This window comes from Vigna unguiculata, chromosome 6 (genome assembly GCF_037176805.1).
Source record: "Vigna unguiculata cultivar grain cowpea cultivar isolate G323 ecotype 2 chromosome 6, ASM3717680v1, whole genome shotgun sequence".
NCBI classification, from domain to species: Eukaryota; Viridiplantae; Streptophyta; class Magnoliopsida; order Fabales; family Fabaceae; genus Vigna; species Vigna unguiculata.
The window spans coordinates 38,493,888-38,516,157 of NC_140797.1; the positions used below are offsets into that span (position 1 = coordinate 38,493,888).

At 28.8% G+C, this 22,270-nt stretch overlaps 1 pseudogene; it reads right to left on the reverse strand.

The window, feature by feature from the left end:
- Window positions 1–829: 829 nt before the first annotated feature.
- LOC114186527 (E3 ubiquitin-protein ligase ATL6 pseudogene) lies at window positions 830–2,209 on the reverse strand (annotated as a pseudogene).
- Between the last annotated feature and the right edge of the window lie 20,061 nt (window positions 2,210–22,270).

The following is a 22,270-nucleotide window of genomic DNA, read 5'->3' on the forward strand; positions in this document are numbered from 1 at the left end:
TTGTCTTGAATGTCAAGACAAAAAAGGAAGGGAAAAGTATAAGTGATCCATGTAGAGATGGAAATTTTTAAAATATATAATATAGCAAAAATTATTTATGAAATTGTTATTATTAATTATATTTTCTTACAAAATATTCAGATGGATTTCTTTTTTTCAACTAGTTCTAATAACTTTTTATTTGGAGGCTTAGAAGGGAAGATAAAAAAAAAAGAGCGAAACTTTGGTTTAATTTTATATCCTAAGCTTTTGAGAAAAATAGGCAGATTTATTTTTTAAGAAATAATCACACTTTTTTCCTGATATTTATTTAATGTTATTATTGTTATCTCAATCTCCTTGTTACTTCCTTTTCTAATGCGTCAAGGTAACGTGTATCCGTCATAGGCGACAATCTTATTTAAAGATCCAAAAATTTAATCGAGTATTTGTCTCGCTCTAATCATGTTATTTATGACTTTTTTTTTTCTTTATATGAAAATTTATTGTTTTTAATAAATTTTCTTTATTTTTAAACAATGCATTAATTATTTTTTTGTTCTAAAGTGTTTTCAGTTAATTAGCATGCATTTACTAAAATGCTAATAAACATTTTGAATCGAATAACATTTTTTTCCACGCTAATTTAATTTAAGAACAAAAGTGTTTATGTTCAATACTTCTTTAAAGATGATAAAAATAATTTCAGAAAAAGAAGTTAATAATTAATTTATTATGTTCAAATAAGTTTTTGAAAGTATAAATTAGTTGAAAGTGTTTAGTTGAGTGAAATATTTTTCAAAACAATCGACACTGATAATAACACGCTAAACTTCTGAGACGATAAAAATTACCACAAATCAACACGCTAAACTAACTTATTAATAACACACTCCTTTACAATTTTTTGCAGCCAAAATGAAATCCTGAAGAAAAGAAAAAAAATAATAAAAAATAGACAAGTTACATGGCCAAACTCCGCCGGTTAAACCGGTGGCCGAGCCGAGTCAACGGCCCTCGGCGACATAATCGGCGCCGTGGATGACGTCGACGTTCTTTCAACATCGTTGTTCCGCACCCTGGGGGACCTAATAGACAGCGCCCTAGCGAAAAACGGCGCAGCTACAGAGAAAATCCATCGGTCCGATTTCACACTCCGGTCCAACCGCCTCGAATGTTTCCCCCGACTACTCCCTTCTCCTCCGGTTCGGTAACCCCGCCTCGAACTACCTTCCCTCGGTAACACGATCAAGCTACTTGCACGATGCAATTCCCGGTTTATTAGTTGCTTGCGAACCTCCAGAGGAAGTCTCAGAGTGAACCGGTCCATATTTTCGCCCGGTTGGACGATCGAGTGCCCAGTCGAGTACGACTTCGAGAACCGGCGAGGCCGGTTCGACCGCGATCCACGCGTGCGGTTCCGGTTCAGCGTTTTCTCCACAGAAAGAACTTCCGGTTCGGTCAAGAAACGGTCAGAGTCCGAGTTCTGCTGCTCTGGCGCGGTTTCCACGGCGTCGTTTTGCGCTTCAAGGTCCGGCGTTAACATCTGCGGATCGGGAACTGCAGCAGCAGCGTTGTTGGCGTCGGAATCCTGAGATTCCGCCGGAACGAGATTTGCGCGGCACACGGGACACGTGGTGTGGGAGCTCAACCACTCGTCTATGCACTCGGGGTGGAAAACGTGGTCGCACTTGGGGATCAAACGCAGCGTTTCGGCGTCTTCAAACTCGCATAAACACACCGCGCATTCCAAGGGTTCTTTTCCGATCTTGTGGATCTTGACCTCGGAGTATTCGAGAATGGGGAAGGTCTGAATGACGGCGGGGTCAAGGCCACGCGCGACTCTTCTGGAGCGTGCGGACGTGAGAGGCCTAACGCTGTTGGGAGGCGTATCGGCGCAGTGGCGTACGTAGACGGAGAAAACGGCCATGACGAAAAGCGCCGCCACTAATATGACGATTATTGCGGCTAGAGAGGGGTTGAAGTTGTTTAGGTTTGGATCGGTGAATTCATTGGGCGAGGGCTGGGACTGCGCGACGGCGATTGGAATTGACGGCACCGCCACCACCACCAGGAGGAGGAGGAGTAGGGTTGCGTGATGATGGTGTTTCTTCATCTTGTCGAATGAAGAGTGAGAAAAAGGTTTGTTGTTTGTGTTATTTAAAAGAGAGTGTTGTTGTTGGTCATACTGTGTGTGCTTTCTGCTTACGTGCTACAGCTGCCTTTGGAAGCTTCCACAGAAACTGGAGAAAATATTGGTTGCTTTAGCACACAAAAATAAACACAGTTTCTACTGAATTTCAGTCACATAAATATTTTTAATAAATATTTCCATCAACATTATTACCGTTTTTTATTTTATTTTTTCGAGTTATTATTATTATAGAGGTCACATGTTAAAATAAAATTCACTTTTAAAACAACTGATTTTAAAACATGGATAAATTTTATTTTCTAGAGATTCTATAAATCTGAAATTAATATTTGTCTGGTTAGAAGTTAACTAGTGTACAAAACACTGCTTTGTTTTGTGTTTGAAAGTTAGCTGTAATATACGCTACACACTTACTTGTCAAAATAATAAAAGAACTATTATTTTTATTCAATATAATTACTTCCAAAAAAAAAACTTTTCAGGAATAATTAAAAGTAATAATAATTCACTACAAAATAATACTGTTATTTGAATTGTAGTATACTCAACACTCATTATATAATTAAAAACTAAATAAAATAGGCAGTAATGAAATATGCATGTTCATTTAACTTACTACAAAAAAATATTTATTTTCAGTACCTTCATTTTTTTTTTAAATAAGTGGAACAAGAGTTTAAAATGAAAATTAAATTAATTTTTAATCCAAAGAAGGATAGGGTAGCACTTAAGAGTCTCCGATTTAGCCCAATTCGCGAGGAATAAAAAAGTCCAATAAAGCCCAGTAAATAAAAAAAACGAAAGCAAGCCGCGAAGTTTGACCAAATCTATTAGATGTTTGTTAACCATTGAATGGAGTATCAAATTTGCATTAATTAATATACACCGTATTATTAGTGATTATAATTTCTTTTACACGGTTTCAGAATTAATAAACATAAAACTTAATTAATTTTTTTGTTGACTTAGCAAAATGGATCACTCCTCTTGAGCTTCGACAACACCGAGTTTCGTTTTTTTTACTTTATTATCAAATATAAAAAGAATATAAAAAGTTAATTACAATTTATGCTGGAACATATAAATATTCTAAAAATACTGATATTTTATTGAAATTAGACGTTTTGAAAACAAAATAAACTAAAGTTTGACTAGTTCTTGCAGTTGGTGAAAGTCAACGTTCTTAAAGCTATAGTCAAGAGTTAAACTATTAGTCAACCTTTTCAAAGAAATTTTCCTTGCTAGCGGTGTGTTCCATAATATGGTTACTTGTACAACATCGTTGACTAATATTGGTTACTGGCCAAATTTTTTGTGTTTTTTCTATTTCTTTTTGTCCTCGATAGCAAATAAGAAAAAAAAGAGAGATAGAATAGTGTAAGAAGTGTGTTTATTGGTTTGAGAAGAAAATATAAAGAAAATAAAGAACAAATAATTATTATTTTAAAAAAATAGTTAAAATTTAGTAAATATATAATTACAAAATTATTTATATATTTTAATTTAGAGTGCGTTGAGATAACATCGGGTTATTTGTTACATCTAATTTCAATTTTTAAGAATATTAAATCTATCAAAACAAACTCTTAATGAAATGTCAGGGGACTTTTCGTCTCTACAATCAGGATATATCCCAATAGTTCCAAATATATTAGAAGTCAAAATCAAGAACAATTTAAATACATATTTTTCTTTCAACTATTTAAGGTATCTTCTAAGAAAAAAAAATTGTAGTAGAAGTTTTATCTCTTAAAACAAATAAAACTTTAAATATGATAGTTATCCCTAATAATATTATGACATTGTTTGTCATTTATTTCAACTGTCGAGAGCAACAAATAAATAATCGAGTCAACAAAATCAATGTGCACATGGTCATGCAAAAGGGAAAAATGACATGTCAAGACAAGTAGAGCGAAAAGACCAATTGAGGAGAGAACGTTGTTGAACATTGAAAGGAGTTTGAATACAATAAAAGACGTCGCAAGAGGCTATATCGAAACAGAAAAGTAATCCAATCTGGGATTTAAATTCAATTTCAAAGAGAAGTTATATACAATAACGACTGAAAAAGAGTGGAGGAGACAAAGATATTTTACACGTGTGTACAATTTTGAGGTAGTTACTCCAATATGTATTTTTTTTCTTTTACTTTATCTTATCGATCAAATAACTATAATAATAGTGGGGAAAGTATAAATAGAAAGATCAAATGTAAACAAAAATGTGACAAATTATGGATAAAAGTTTAAATATTTCGCGATAATGTCACAAACAAAAATAAATGATAAAATCAAAGTTGATTGTAACAATTTGGTGACTGCTTTCATTGATTTTCTTTGCTAGTTCCGATTTTATCCTTAGTAACTTTCTTACAATTTACAATTTTGCAAATCCATTATTACCGTTCTCTTCTTCGTAAATTTCTAGTCTTTGTCATTATTTTGATTCCTCCATTTTTCATCTTTAACAACAACAAAATACAAAAAATATTATAATAATAAAAAAGTACACGATTTGTTGATTGAAGTTAAAATTAAGCAAGTGGCTAGTGGTTTAAGGATTTTTTGACTTTGATTTGTGAAATTTGTTTTATAAGTAATAGATAAGTATTCAGACAAGGAAAAAATCAAATTAAAAAACATTAAATTTGTTAGTTCAATGTAAGCAAACTCCTATCCAATAAATTTGATTCATTAGAAAAATTTACACAGGTATCAAATCCTAGTCTCCAAGAAACACCGATACATAAAATAAAAATAAAAAAAATCTTTACCATCATATACACAAATTTATTTCTAAAAGAATGTGCTTGAATCAATAAACCTTTTTTTTATAAGTTCTTGTTAAAGACTTTGTCAGAAAAATAAAATGTATTGGTTTGTGTAGCTTTGAATGTAAGAGAGGAAAGAGGGTGTGATGTTTAGTTTTTGGTAAAGGACATGAAAGGGTAGATAAATTGTGATGGCTTAGACTTTGGTGTTTGAACTTTGAACGTTTCTTATAATAAAAAATCTCAGAAAGTTTGAATAAAAGGATGGAGGTGGCAATTAGAGAAAGATAAAATAATTACATAAATTCTAGAAGGAATGAATTCGAATTAGAATAAAAAATGTGTTTTTTAATGTTTTAACTAACTACGTCTTTAGTACAGTTCGATGCAACCTAAAATTTAACTACCTTGGAAAAAGTCAATCCTTTTTTTTTTCTTATAAATAAATAAATTGTTATACGTTGTTGGTAAGATATTCTAACATATTACTTTTATTTTTATAAATCAAAATCCATCATTTTAGAATGGAATTTATATTTATTTAATTACTCTATAAAGATTTGACTTACTTATTGATCCTTTTATTATTACCATAAAATAATGATCAATTATACTTCAATGACGTAGAAGAAAATATAAGAATGAAATAATAATTTTAAAATTGTGTTATATATCGATACATATAAGTTTGTAAGATACTCAATACTATTTACCTCGTTTAGTAAGATTAAGAATATATCTTTCTCTTTAACCTTTGAAAAAACGGTGAAAGAATTATAAATTTTAAAACAGATAATTTAAGATATATAATACTTTAAATGTAATGAATAATAATAACAATGTTATTTTAATGAATTTGAAATTCAATAAAAGAAAATGTAAATTCTCCCTCAAATTATTGCACAAAACTCTACAAATTATTTCCTCTTCCTTTCACTTTTTTTTTTCTCACCACATGCCTCTTTTTCTTGGCTCAACTAGAGATGGCAAATAAACCCGTGCCCGTGGGTATCACCCGAACCCGTCCCTGTTTTGACGGAGAATCCCCGCTTTGACTGGGTATGGGTATGGGTATGGGTATGGGTAATACCCGAAATTTTCAACTGGGGATGAGGATGGGGATGGAGATATATATATACCCGCCCAAATACCCGTCCCCGCTTAAATTACTAAACTATTTATAATTTATTAAATAATCTAAAAAATATATATAAATAAATAATATATTTACACATAAAATATAATATAATATAATATAATATAATATAATATAGTATATATACATATAAATAAAATATACTTTTATATATATATATATATATATATATATATATATATATATATATATATATATATTTACACATATACATGTAATATAATATAATATAATATAATATAATATCTATAACTATATATAAAGGGGATTCCCTCTTTTGTGTCCACATTTCATAATTCCAACTTTACCCTTTATAATTTAATTATTTATTAAATTTTTAAAAATTAACGGTTACTTTTACAAGTTTTTATAAAATTATTTACTTATCTCCTTTTTCTTTTTTTCTCTTACTATTCATCAACAATTATTTTTCTCTTATTTTCTCCGTACATTTTATTTTATTTTTTATAAATATACTTTTATTTTGTTTATTAAATTAATAACATTACAATATCATCAATTATTAATATAATTCAAAAAATGCGTACACACAGGCGCGATAGCGCCTGTGTTTACACTAGTACATATAATATATATACATAATAATATAATATAATATATATAATATATACGTATAAAACAAATTAATCATTTAACTAGTGAGATCTTTTATAAACAAATTTATAACATTACAAATTTATAAAAATTTAAAAGAAATATATATATATATATATATATATATATATATATATATATATATGCATAAAATATCTACGCATATACATATAATATATATACATAATAATATAATATATATTATTATATTTATATTATTATATAATATAATATAATATATACTTAAAATAAATATATATCTATAAAAAAAAATATATATATATATATATATATAAACATAAGATGTCCACACATATAATATATATACATAGTAATAATAATATAATATATAATATAATATAATATATATAAATAATTATATATATATATAAACATAAGATATCCACACATATAATATATATATACATAGTAATATAATATAATATATAATATAATATAATATAATATAATATATATATATATATATATATATATATATATATATATATATATATATATATATATAACATATTTCTCATTTTCTTTGTTTTTTCTTATACACTTTGTTTACTCTCTCAATTGTCTGGTTTGTTTTTCAAGATTTAATTTTGAAGGTAATTTTTCTTCTTCTTATTACATAATTTTTACTCTCTGTACATGGTTATGTTCAAATAGGTGTTCCTCAATTTCATTCTATGAAATAATTTTTAGGTTACACATTTGATTATCTTTATTTATTTATTTATTTTCATGAAAATGTTTGACTCTTATTTTGTAGCTCTTCTTTTTGTTACTTTGGTTATACACTTTTTTACTCTCTTTTAATTGTTTGGCTTGTTCTGTAAGGTTTAAGCAGATCTTCAAGGTACTTTTCCTTTTATCATAATCTTAATTATACATTTTTTTTCCGTTATGTTATGTTCAAATGGATATTCTCAAATTTGGGTCACACATTTAATTATCTTTACTCCTTTATGATAATGAATCTGATGAAGAAGGTACATTATATTCTAGTAATTAAAATTTTCAATTTCAATTATTATATCATATCTAATTTTTCATTTTTTTTTCTATGTGTAGGTGGATCGAATGCAAATGAAACCACTGATCATTTGTAAAATTAATAAATATTTTGGTTATTATAAAATTTTAGTAATGTGTAATTTTTTAGCTTTTATATAATTATTTGAATTTTATTTAGTTGTTATTTGATACTTTAATTTGAGATTTATACTATTATAATATTTTTCTTAATATTTGACATCATGAAAATCAAAAAGAGTATGTTATTTTAATGTTGAATATTTTGATAGTATCATGATTTCGTTGGTGTGATTTTTAAATTTTTTTTATAAAAAATATTTAATTGATATATGGAACAATAAAAAATGGGTATGGGTATGGGTATAAGAAAATACCCGTTACCCGGTGGGGATGAGGATGGGTCAAAAGTTGTATACCCGTTGGGTTTGGGGATGGGGATGGGGATGAATTTTTATTATGGGGATGGGGATGGGATCATGATACCCGTACCCGTCCCGCCGTTGCCATCCCTAGGCTCAACTCTCTTCCATTCTTCCAAGTGCTTAACAAGTTCATAATGTTTTGCATTGTTTTCTTATTTTATTGAACATTTGACAGTATTCTTATTAGTATTATTGTTCTAAGATTCTTGATTTGTTATACAATATTAAGTTCTTATATTGATGTTGTTCTAAGCTTAAATAAAAATTATATATGATTTAGAAAGATGATTTAACCAAGTTCTCGAGGTCCATTGCTATTGTTAAAAATTACAAGTGTCAAAATTTTAATAATTGATACGAGAAATTCCATAAATTATAAATAGGAAAATAGGAAAACACTGTTAGAAATGTCGAAAAAAAATCATATTCGTAAGAATAAAATATAAAAGTATTTCTATGAAAGAGTTGCATATCTAAAATTTAATATAAGGTGTAATAATGATAATGTTGATTTTTATCTATTTTGGTTTGTTTGTTTTAGTGAATAAAATCAACTCGTCATGATTTTTATCTTGTTTATCTTTCAAGTTTAGTGAGTTTTTGCATTATTTTATGTTTTAGTTATTTTGTATTTGTTTTACCTTTAATATGTATTTTGAGTGTGTGAAATAAGTTAATAAAAAATAATTCTGGTGGAAAAAAACAAGTTGAAACTCAAGAAGCATGAGTAAGCAAGAAAGAATGATTTTTAGATAAATACTGCGTCGGACGACACTAGAATTGCATATAGCGCTACAAACATGGAGAGATGACTCACATGCATGTCTATATTGTCATGGACCACCCTTAGATGGCAAAAAAAAATACCATTGGGCGCCAGGCTGACTCGCTGGGAAAGCTAGCTACTCATTGGGCGAAAATGATAGCTCAGACCTGCAATATTCAAGTTACTGGACGAACATATGGCTTCCCCCTTCATCAATGGTGATTTTGAGGATGTAGATGGGTTACAAATTGGGAGTGGAGATGCGAATAAGATGTGCCATTAGAGTGTAGACAAATTGCCAAGAATCTTGTGAGAAGACTTGTTTTTTTTATCTATGGTTTATTTTTCTTTTCCTATTCCTTTAATTTGTAAACCTAGGTTCACCACTATGGAGATCTAAGCCTTCTTGTTGAAATTAGATTTAATCAACAAAGTTCTTGTGTATATTGTGGTGTTAATAAATATATTTTTCCATTTCTATGTGAATATTTGATCTCTATGTTTCATATTTGTTGTGGCTTGATCCCATGGCTTGATTATTGGTTCTTGAAGTGTTGATAAATGTCTTTTGAACCTTGAAATTAAATTAAATATCTAATGAAGATTGTATCTAGGGATAAAATATATAATAATCTTAAGACTCTTGAACTTAATGCATGGTTGTTTGTCGAGGATTTACGGGATTGAAACTTGATGAGTTATCATGGGCTCAAAGTCATTAGGAATATGATTTGAGTATGTTGATGAGTTCATTTTGACTTGAATATGAAATTGAGATGTTATAAATGCATGAGAATTAAGTGGTATGAAATCTAATCTTGACAATTGTAAATATTTTATATTAAATTGTTGCAGCAACTATTTGATAAAAATACCAAAAAGAGTTTATCATGCTTTTGTGACCTTTGTTGTCTAATTGAATTATGGATTATAAGAATTGTCATGTATTGCACAAGTCCCATAAAAAAAGCGATATTTATCACTTGTTATTTGTGACCCGTACACTTGTCGTTTTGCATTATCAAATAAAATCTAATATATTTAGTGATAAATAAATTTATTCAATTTTAAAATTTTTTGACAATATATTAGAACGAGCATAAATATTAGAGTTATACATACTTAAACCATAAGAAATATCATCTTTATGTCCTTTTTTTCTTTTATGTCTAGCACCTAAAACCTAAGTCCACATGTTTTTTTTTTTTAGGTTATTTTTTCTCTCTCCTTAAATTAGAGGAAGACACTACTATGACTTAATAGTATGTGGTGATTTGAAATAGGAATACTAGATGAACTTCACCTCCAACCTCACAAAATTTTAAGGAAACATTGAATTTTTTTAAAACTTTTAAGTTGGTAAAGAAAACTTAAACTATTCCTTTGTAGAGGAAGGTTCTTTAAAATGTAGGGAAAATGTTTCTTTTTTTTGTTACCTCCAAAGAATAAAATAATGCTTAAAAGCAATTCAAACCATATTAACTTAAAAGTGAATTGTATTTCAAATAAAATATTGTATATAGATGACATAACTCTCGTAACAAATATAATGTGTAAATAATAACAAAAAACTTTTGTCACCAACGAAAAAAATAGTCTTATCAAGTTTGTCAAACCTTCATTTTTGAAATACAACTTTTTATACCTCATGTTTCTTTGTTCGTCAAAATTGGGATCTATTGAAATTTAATTACTTCTCTTCAAAATCCTACGAGTTACAAAAAAAAAATGTACATTTATACAGTTTTTATAGAACTAAAAAATAAATTCAAACTTCTAACTTGGATCATTTCTTCCTGCACCTCCTTAATTTCAATTTGTAATGCGATATAAAAATTATTTCAAATTGTATATTAGAAATATAAAATTTACAATTCAGAATACAATAATCTATAGAGTGCATGTAGAAATTTATGGAAGTGCAGAAACTGGCGAGAAGAACTCTTGAGTTGATCCAAACTATTGGGCTTTGCCCAACCTAATTTGCATGAAAATTCTTAAATATTTTACGAGATATCTTTTTACACCCCATGGTTTCCTCCTCCACCTCATATGTGTAAAAAGCAAAATTAACCCTAAATACCCACCCTCTCTATCTCGGTTGTTCTCTCGTTTAATTTAGGTGATTACAGACATTTCCCACATTGTAAAATTTATAAGTATTCTTTTTTCTTAAGGAATAACTTTTAGATTATATAATATAAAAGTCTCATAAACTTATTCAAATTACACAAACCTTTCTACAAAGGATAGTTTTAACGCAAATGCAAAATAAACAGCACGAGAATATGGACAAAAATCTCCAATATTTTATGAGATAAATTATGTGACTATGGCCCATTTTATGTGTATATTTTAATTGGGAAATTTCTTCCTGCACCCCAGTACTTTCTCCCCGCACCTCCTTGTTTTTCAAAATTTCAATTATAATACTGTCCTGTTGTAATTATAATTTAGATTTTGCAATCCGTATATATTCGGATTGAATTTTTAAAGAAAATTTGTATTTTGGATTATATAGTTCGTTACATAAATTGTGTTTTGGATTTACATTATAGATAGTATAATTCGTAATATAAATTTTCATTTCGAATCATTTGTAATATAAATTTAGAATGCAATAAAAAATGTAAATTATATTCTGAATTTTACGATCCATAATGTAAATTACATTCATTATAATGCAAAATTATTTTTCGGATTATACAATTTGTAATATAGTTTTGTATTACATTTCCCAATTTGTAATATACGATTCGAAACGTACAAGAATTGTGGAATTGTACTTACATTTCACGTCTTTTATCATTGATTTTCATCGTCTTCTTTGCATTTCATATATTGTGATTTACATTTGTTTTAATGGACATCTGTGAATATTTTTTTAGGGTGGAGGTGGAAGAAGAAAAAGATTGGGTGGAGGTAGAAGTGGAAGATGGGGTGGAGGTGCAGGTGGAAGAAAAAGATGGAGGTGTAGGAAAATGTGGAATTGTAGTGGAAAAGGATGAGTGAAGAAGATGAGGACAATTTGATTTTTCACCTTTCTTATGAGGTGCAGTAAGAAAATATGGAGGTGCAGATATTGATTTATTTCCTGAACTTAAATTAGCCAGGGAAACCTTAGTTTATCCTCAAGCTAAAAAAAGGAAAAAAAAAAAAAAGGGTTTGAATGTCAATTTTATTATGGGACCCAAAAGATGAAGCATGCAAGATGATGAATATGAAAAAGTATCCTCTAGAACACTTTTATTTAGCTAGCTTTTATGTAATTTGGAATTTAGTTTAGATTCAAATCAATAATTATCATCTTAATCGTCATAATGCTAATCCCAACTTAGTAAATGGAAATGACTCAACCCTATTTCCTTTCACTAATTTTCTTCAGAAGAAATAAAAAATTTGTAATTAGCATAATATGTAACACTACTCGTTCTTCAACACTTCCTTAGTTATAGTATCATTTGGTTAAGTAAGGGTGAATGATTTTTTATATTTCTAAGTGCTTAAGTTATTCTAAGTTTATATAAGTCACACACTTTCACTAACAATTTATATGTTCATATTCAGTGTCAAACTTCTCACTAATTACTTCCCATCACCTTAAAAAAAAATAAAAATCTAAAGTGTTTGCGATTACAAATTAATTTAAACAAATTAGGACTTGAAATTAAGACTTTTGTAACAATGTAATTAAAATCAATTACAATTCCAATTCAACAAACACAATAACAGACTCATACAATTAAACATTATATATTTGAAATTTGACACACTATTAAAATTTCTTACACTCTGACAAAACTGATTTATTTATGTTTAGTTTAAATTATCATTTCAGAACCGATCTTTTGAAATACTTAACGATAATTTTAAAATAGTCAATACAAAGTGTTTGTGTTAATAATATTTAAAAATATATTAACTTCAATAAGTAGTTTTATAACTTTATCATGGAAGTTAGTGAAATAAGTTTAAAAGAAATAACAACGACCGATATAACACAGTTTTATTTTATTTTAAATTTGTATATAATATAATAAAATTCACTTTTGAAAATCACTTCAAATAGTATGCATGTGAGAAAAAAAATAAGTTCAATTACATTTAACTATTTAAGTTGCGTCATTGAATTAACTTGAATTACATTTAATTCTTGCCAATTCAATTAGAATCAAACTAACATGTGCTAATGATTTTTTTCTCTTAAACTATATATAATATATAATATAAAAAATCAATAAATAGTTTCATTAATAAATTAGAATATTTTAGAAACATTATTGAATGTCAACTACTGCATCATTAGAATAATTTGAACATTTACAAAAAAATTAATTTTAGATATATTAAATTCAATATATGTATTATTATTTTATTTTCATAATTTATGTATAGTACAGGGTTGGATATATCGATAATTGGGCATGGTATGGTTGTGAAAGAAGCATGTCTGTCTGTGAAGGATGAAGGAGACTGTGAAAGTGGTGGAAAGTGTTCATTAACATGTTTCTTTCTTTGTCTTCTTCTTTGGAAACCGCTTTTCAAATTTTGGGGAAGTGGTTTTTCATCGGAAGCCGTTGTTTTGATGGTTTCGGAACACTGTAGTGTGATGTGTGGTGACAGGAGGAGAGACACGTGTACGACCGAGATGACTCCACACACATCTTGGTGCCATTCCAAACACATGATGACAAACTCCTTTACGTCCAATCCAAATCACCTCAATAAATCCAATCATACACGTATGCACGTAACGGATCATTCTTCCTACACCTTCTAGCCTTTTCCTTTCCATTTTCATTCTCTCTATTATATAATAAACACAATGCCACATTCTATGGTGAAAACAACAAATCTATTTATTTTATCTAATAATATAAATATAGATAAATAAGTTTTAAAATTTAGATTATCATTCTCAAGAATTAATTTGATAAAATTGAGGATTTGATGTATGAATAATTAGGGTTTGTGGAAGAGTGGAGAAAGGTTGGTTTTGATTTTCACCTGGAGAATATAGGCAAAAAGGGTAATGAGAAGGGTTTGATTTTGAGGTGAATCGAACTTTCACTGTGAGAATCATAATAATTATGCAAAGGTACTTTGGATGGTGACGTAAAGAAGGGTAGGTGAGGATTGTGGGCGCTACAAGAATTTTCGCCACCTTCAACAAATGCAATTCGATTTTGCCTCTGCATTAGGGTTTACATTTTTGGAACAACATTTTCTCACCTTTTTCTTAGACTTAGAACTTGATTTCTGTGCTTATTGTTTTCGTGAGATTCTGGATTCAATAATAAAGCATAAGCATTGGATTGTGAAGATCCACTCACAAGATAAAAGAGAATAATTCAGTTTGTCAAATGCTTTTTTGCTTAGAGAAGATAGAACAAACAAGACAATGGATTAATTATATTATATAAGGTTTTTTACGCTTTCTATATTGTATGTTATTCTATGCATTAATATATATTGACACTAAGACAAAGCTAAGTTTGCTTTAATTAACTTATTTAGGATCAAATTATGATAACAATACAATGCACTCTTGCTTCATTTTCATGTGTTCATTAATGCTACCATCGTTATTATTATCATTATTTTAAAATTTGTTATATTAATTATATTTCTAAAGTATTTTTCAACTGTTATAATACTTATTATTTTATTTCTTATATATTTTTTCAGTTCATGTAATAATCTACTTATAATGTGAAGAAGGAGGAAGTTTACTAAACTTAAAAAGTTTTCTATAGATTTGATTTTATTTTAAATTTTAGAAAAATGTAGTTTAAATATCCCGCCCCTATATAGAATAATACTATATATGATGGTCCAATGACAACATGGTTTCAACTAGATCCTATACTCTTGGAACATTTAATATACACAATATTGGTCTTAACAATTAATTAATTAAAAAAAAAAAAGAACTTGCAATTTTATTCAATTTGCCAATAACTAACTTTCTGAAAATTTAAGGCAAGGAAGGACTTTTTTTTTTTTTTTTTTTATGATTAAGACTCAACTTGTTATTATTTAATTATAAATACTTTTATGTATCTTCTCCCATAAAAAAGGGACTTCCTTATTATACACGAAAGATTAGTTAATGACTTTATAATAAAAAACCAATGTCGTATAATTAATGTCTGTTTAGGTATACACATTTAACCCTACATGTCTGTCAAGCTATAGTAAACGAAAGATTGATTAAAATGACTTAAAACTGTTATTATAAACTAAGCCAATGATAAAATATGTAGTTATTAAAGAGGTTGAACCCTACATGTGAAGATTTTGGTGGATGATAATATTAGTTAATACAATTAACCTCACATGAAACATGGAGATTCTTGAGAGTGTGAGCTGTTATACACTTGGATAAACTTATGCAGATAATGATTCACGAACATGTTATATGTATTTAGGATGTGATTCATAAGAGACAAGTCTCAGACTAGACCTGCGTTTGTTTTGTCTAGGCAACAACAAAATCTAAATCCTTGAAATTAAATGTTTCCGTCCCAGTTACGTAGCCTGATATAGACAACTTTTTTCTTTGTCTTTAGTAGTGTAAAATTAACGACTCAATCAAAGCATTAACTATATATGTATATACGGCTTTTTTTTTTTTTTTTTATTTCAGGTTCCTCTCACCAGAAAATTGTAAGATGAGTCCGTTAATTTTTTTTGTTTTCAAATGGATCAAGTCGCTATTTGGGAGGACGACTCCAAGGTCGGTTTCTTTTTTTTTTTTTTTCCTAAAATGAACGTCTTTGTATCACATAATGGTTTCTATTTAATAGAAAAGTGAAGTTGTCCTGTATCATAACGACTTCACTTTTTATTTTCTTTTAATTTTTCAATTTTTATAGTTTTAATTATTTCCTTTTCTTTTTTCTTATTTTATTTTTCAAATATTTCAGATATTTTTTTAATTTAACGGTTTTGCTTATTTTTTTTATTTTTCAGTTTTGATTAATTTTTTTATAATTTTTCAGTTTTCGTTATTTATTTTTTTTAAACGGATCAGTTATCAATATTTTTTGAATTTTTAATTTTTTTTCAAATTTTGTTAGATATAAAAATTATATTGATTGTATTTGTATTTATTTTTCTACTAACTTAATTATTGTATTTTAATTATTAATCAATGTTAAAATATATTAATGTAATGTTTATTTGTATTCTATTAATTTTTTTTACTTATTATTCTTCCAAATCTTAAAAAATAATCAAAATTCATTTATTACGGAAAAAAAAGAGTGAAAAAATGAAGTCGTCATGTGTGAGGACGACTTCACTTTTTCGTTTCAAACAAACCGCTGTTCTGCATTACGCATCAGCTTTTTTTAAAAAAAAAATTAAGAAACCGTTGAGGGAGATGACGACATTGTCTCTAATGTCGTTTCTCCCTGACAACTTGACATCTTTTCGCAAAAAAAAATAAAATTAACGAACCCATTTATACAAATTTGAGTTCCAATAGACCCTAAACTACAAAAAAGCCATGTATATACATATTTGCATGTATATGTGTTGTTATAACCAAATGAAAACTAAGACTCTTTTATCAAAGAGTGTTTGACAACCGTATGTTAGTAGATGGAACAATAAACCTTACAATTTTTTTAAAGATGAGTTCTAACAATGACTCTGATATCACATTAAGAAGTAGACTATAAAGCCTAACTCATCCTGATAAAATCGGCTAATAAGGTGAGGTTTGCACCCAGATAGATATATACTCCAAACTAGTTTTATCTCTAGTCGATGTGAAACTTTCGATACTTATTAATTATTAATGTCTATTTTTAAGAGTATATATTTTTATAACCAAACGCTGAAAACTAAGACTCTTTCATTAAAGCGTGTTTGACAACGGTGGAGCTCGAACTACAATTGCTGGAAAAAAATTGAGACCGCGCGAGAGAGAGAGCGACAGAGAAAGAGAGCGCGCGAGAGAGAGCGACAGAGAGAGGAACCCTATGGAGGCGCTGGCGTGGGGAGGAAGAAGGGTTCTCGAATTTCAAACCCTAAATAATGGCTTCGGTTGTTAGAGGAACCGAAACCATTGACTTCCAGCCACTTTTTGGCTTCGGGTCCTACTGGATCGTGGCCTATACCCCTCTTTGGCACCGGTTTTGAGCGAACCGTGGCCTATACCCCTCTTTGGCTCCGGGTATTTGGAGAACCGATGCCTAAAACTTGGCTTTAATTGCAAAAATGCCACCGCGCCATTATATGCTTCGGTTCCTGGCCAACCGAAACATATAAGGCGAGGTAAAATGGGAATTCTGCACTAGTGAATTATATCATATTAAGAAGCAGATTTTAAAACCTAACTCAATCTAACAAAACTAACTTGTAAAGTGAGGTCTGTACTTAGATATATACTCCAAACTAGTTTTATCTATAGTTAATGTGAAACTTCCAACACTTAGTAATGTCTACTTTTTGTTAAGATGGAGCGTTTATCACTAAGTCAAAAACTATAGTCATTAGTTAGGGTACAACTCTTTTTACTTAAAAGTGTGACAGTCCAAACGTCACGATTCGATTGTAATCCGACTCACTTTACCTTTATCACAGAACAATTGATGGCAGCTACAACACTTCTAGACTCATGAGTAGAATTGGTCAACATATGTATGACAAAACGTTTGTATGTATACGTACGTGAACCTAAGTGGATGGCACTGTTATTTCAGTTCGTGTATATACTACGGTGAAGGAAAACCTTTGATATATTATATTGTGAAAGTTGTGGTGAGTGATTGGATTGTACTGGTTAGTGAGTGGTGAGAGTTGAGAGATTTTGAAGTTGAAAATTTTGGAAGCTGTGTATCCCGTGATGGAATCAATTGACAGGACCTGCAAATAAAAACATTGCATGAACTGTGAAATATGGATGATCGTTCAAGTTGGTGATGAGTGCACGGATACATAGTTGGCCCCATTATTCACATAACATTATATATGTCTCCCAGGGTCTCACCTCTTTTCCTACACTCACGCTAGTTGTTTTCCACCATATACGTACCTTTGAAAGTACTTGCAGGGTACAGAGATTTGGGTTATATGCTGAGAGATATTGGCTTATATTGCAAAACTTTTTGTGTTAATTTGAATGATTTTTTGTTAGCATAATGTATATGAATTTGTTGGATGAAAAAAGAAGCATTTTTGGATACATTATTGTGAGTTGACTTGTGTAATAATATAGTAGTAATAGTCATTTGGGTTTCTGAGATGAACCAGCCGGCCTAATACCTAAACAATGGTGTAGCCCTAACCACGTCCACTCCTAATTAATTATTAATTAGTGATAACTATTGTGTCATTATATATAATTAATTTGTGTGACTTTAATTACCTACTTCATATCTCAGGTGAACTTTGCTGTGGATTTCACCTCACAGCATAGAGTTGGAAAAGTGTAATTTAATGTTTGGTTTTTTGAAATTATGTTTCTCAGAAATGGTATTGAAAAAAAGAAGTATGGTACTCTTATTAAATTAAATTCAAATTCAGAGAATAACCCTCTAAGTGTTTGTTTAGTCTACCATGAAGATGAAAAATGGAGGAGTTGGTGTAATACGGGTAAGAAATTTAGTACATTTTTGAAAGCTGGAAAGAAGAAATTTGGTCTAAAGTAACATGCAAATTTTGAATATAAAACTAGAAAAACTTAATTAGCTAGCATCCATCGTAGGTGGATGATATAAAGAAAGAACAAATCTCTTCTAAGTTGGTTATGTGTACAAAAATTTGTACGAGTTTGACCTAAACTAATGTAAAGCTAAAATTGCATTTTTTTTTATGGTCAATGGTGATATCGTTGCATAGAAAGTCCAAGATTTGCAAAATGTAGATCTTGATTAGTTATGGCAATTACTAGCGATAGCACGAAGAAAAACCCATTTCAGGTAAAGTTCAAAAGAAAAATGAATTGATAATAAGATGGGGGACAAAAAGTTCGAAAAACCTATTTTATTGAGGAGTTTTTTAATTGAAATTAGTTTTTTTTTTTAATTTTGGATCAATTTAGTCTCCTATTTTTAGAAATATATGATTTTAGTTCTCTTAACAAAATTTTATTAAATTTATTTGACGTTTTAAATACGTTTTTCAACTAACACAGAAGAGGAAATGTGTTCAAAGATGTAAACAACTTAAATGCTATCATGAAACGTGTTTGAAATGTCAAATAAATTTAACATTTGGCTAAAAAAATTAAATTTACGCATTTTTAAAGTTGAAGATCTAATTTGTACCAAAGTTTCAAAAATAAATTAATTCTAATTTTCATTGAAAGTTAAGTGACGAAAAATATATTTAACCTTTGATAAATAAACTTAAAAGATTAATCAATGTGATGAAGAAGAACAAGATAATTAAAATCATAGTTTATTTTTAAATTTACTCTATAATATATATATGTAAAAACTATAGATCTTATACTAACATGACATGCCTAAAAGATTATTCATTCAAGTATACTCATTGGTTAGGGACACTTAAAACATCAATTATTGAGTTCGATTGACCCTTGTTTACTATAATTAAATTCATAAAGACTATATAAAATAATATTAAAGTTAGCATGAATAAGACTAATATCAAGTACTCCAATATTAAATAACTATTGACTCTTTCTAAATGCCACCAGATATACAAGTTCATTTTATTTGTTGTCATTTAAACTTTTAACTCTTTCAGCCTCATAAACATTAAACAAAAACTATTATATATCAGTATCCTTAACCTACCCAAACCACCTTGTTGCACATTCGACATTGACATTACAAAAAGTATTTGAATTATGACAACAATTTAATAACCAACAAATGCAGATTAACGTAGGAGTAAAATTAATACTTTATATTTCATAAGTTTATTAAGAATTTTCTTATATACTTATATGACATATATTAATTCTCTCTCATTTATACTTTTATTTTATTTTCTTGTTTCACAATAAATAATTAGAATGTAGTTAACAGTGTTTACTATTTTATCAATATTGTAAAACTATCATTAAAATAAAATATATGTTTTTAAAACCTCAAACAAAGTAAGTAATTGCTTAGTAGAATTATCTGTATATAGCAAACAAATATATACAAATATACATTTTTACGCTACTGCTTATGTTTTTATTTTTACATAGAAATTACAGATATTTTTTATTGGAAAATCTTGCAGCAAAATTATGATAAAATTCTTTATAAATATTTATATTATTTGTATATTTAATGTATTTTTTTTATTTTTTTTATGATGAGAACTACCACGACAAGGTAGTGATTGAGTTCTAATTGATGTTGTTAATTATATCCAGCAATTAATAGAAATTAACACAACATGCAATTATTAAAAAGTAATGAAGAGGTCCCACTTAAGTGACGAATGGTACATGTGTTGCGAAATTTCTTATTGGCTACAGCATTCTTTGTTAGAAGCATCTTCACCATTATGAAAATGATGAAAATGATTATGATAATCCACACATCTGACAAGATGCTTAACACATGATTAATGTTAAATTATTGATGTAATAGTAATTATAATAGTCAATGAAAACTATATAGTAATTGTGAATCATTCAATCAATAATGAGTACGTGGCAGTAGGGTCTACATTTTTCATATTTCATTTTAATAAAGTTGAGTACTATTTAAGATTTAAAATAGTTATAAAATCTTTAAATCAAGTGTGATGAGCAATGTAATTTTGTAATCTTAACTTCAATGACTTTTTTAATTATTATAATTGTAAATTATATCATTAAATAAAAAAAATTACATTAGTCAGAAATATATAAGTGCATAGACATTATTTATTAGATTACTATTAAACTACTCTCAAACATCTAATTTCATACCTGAGATGTAAATATATTAATTGAAAGTGTATTGAAAAGTGCAAACCTTATCTTATATAAACTAATTTTATAGGAGTTAAACTTAAATTCATTTTTAATAAAATAAAAAATAATAACCTTTATTTCGATAAACTTGAATAATATAAAAACTTGCTAAAACAACATTTGATATGTTATAAAATAAAGGTAATAAGAGAGACAAAGGAGAGGAAGAATAGAGAATGAGAGAGTAGGGAGCAACTTCTGTTTTTATGTGTGTCTCATTACTGATAGGACGAGTCCTATTTATAGGTACAATATGGTAACCCAGAAAGGATATAAAATCAAATAGTAAATACAAAATATTACATCATAAAGAGTAATGAATAATATGATTATCAATCATATGAGTGATTGTATAAATCAATGGACGACCATTAATTCATAACACTCCCCCTTGGGTGTCCATTGATAAAAGAATGTGCCTCGTTAAAACCTTACTAGGAAAAACCCTTTGGGATAAAAACCTAGTGAAGGAAAAAGAGTACATCATTCTATATAATATTGTTCTTTGCATCTTCTAATTTCTCCCCCTCATGTAAACTTACATCATTAAGATGGCGGAGTCCAATCCTATGAACCAATTGCTCAAAAGTTCTCCTTGGCAAAGACTTTGTAAATAAATCTGCTAGATTTTCACATGAGCGAATCTTTTGGATCTCTACATCACCATTTCTTTGAAGATCATGAGTGAAAAAGAATTTTGGAAGAATATGTTTTGTTCTGTCTCCTTTAATATATCCTTCTTTCAATTGAGCAATGCATGCACTATTGTCTTCATATATCGTTGTTGGTTTCATTTTTCCCAAGGATAAACCACAAGTTTGTCGCACATGTTGAATTATAGACCTTAACCAAACACATTCACGACTTGCCTCATGTAATGCTAAAATTTCTGCATGATTTGACGATGTTGCTGTTATTGTTTGTTTCACAGATCGCCATGAAATCGCTGTGCCACCACATGTGAACAAATATCCTGTTTGTGATCGACCATTATGAGGATCTGATAAATAACCTGCATCTGCATAACCCATTAGATCTAATTTTGAATCATTTGGGTAAAACAAGCCCATATTCATAGTGCCTTTAAGGTAACGGAGTATTTGTTTTACTCCATTCCAATGTCTTCTTGTAGGTGAAGAACTATATCTTGCTAACAAATTTACAGCAAATGCTATATCGGGTCGAGTATAATTAGCAAGATACATTAGTGCTCCTATAGCACTAAGATATGGTACTTCAGGACCAAGTAGTTCTTCATCTTTTTCTTGAGGTCTAAAAGGGTCTTTATCAACATCTAATGACCTCACCACCATTGGAGTGCATAGTGAATGTGATTTGTCCATATAGAACTTTTTAAGCACTTTCGTTATATAAGCTTCTTGATGTACAAGAACACCTTTGTTTAAATACTCAATTTGTAATCCC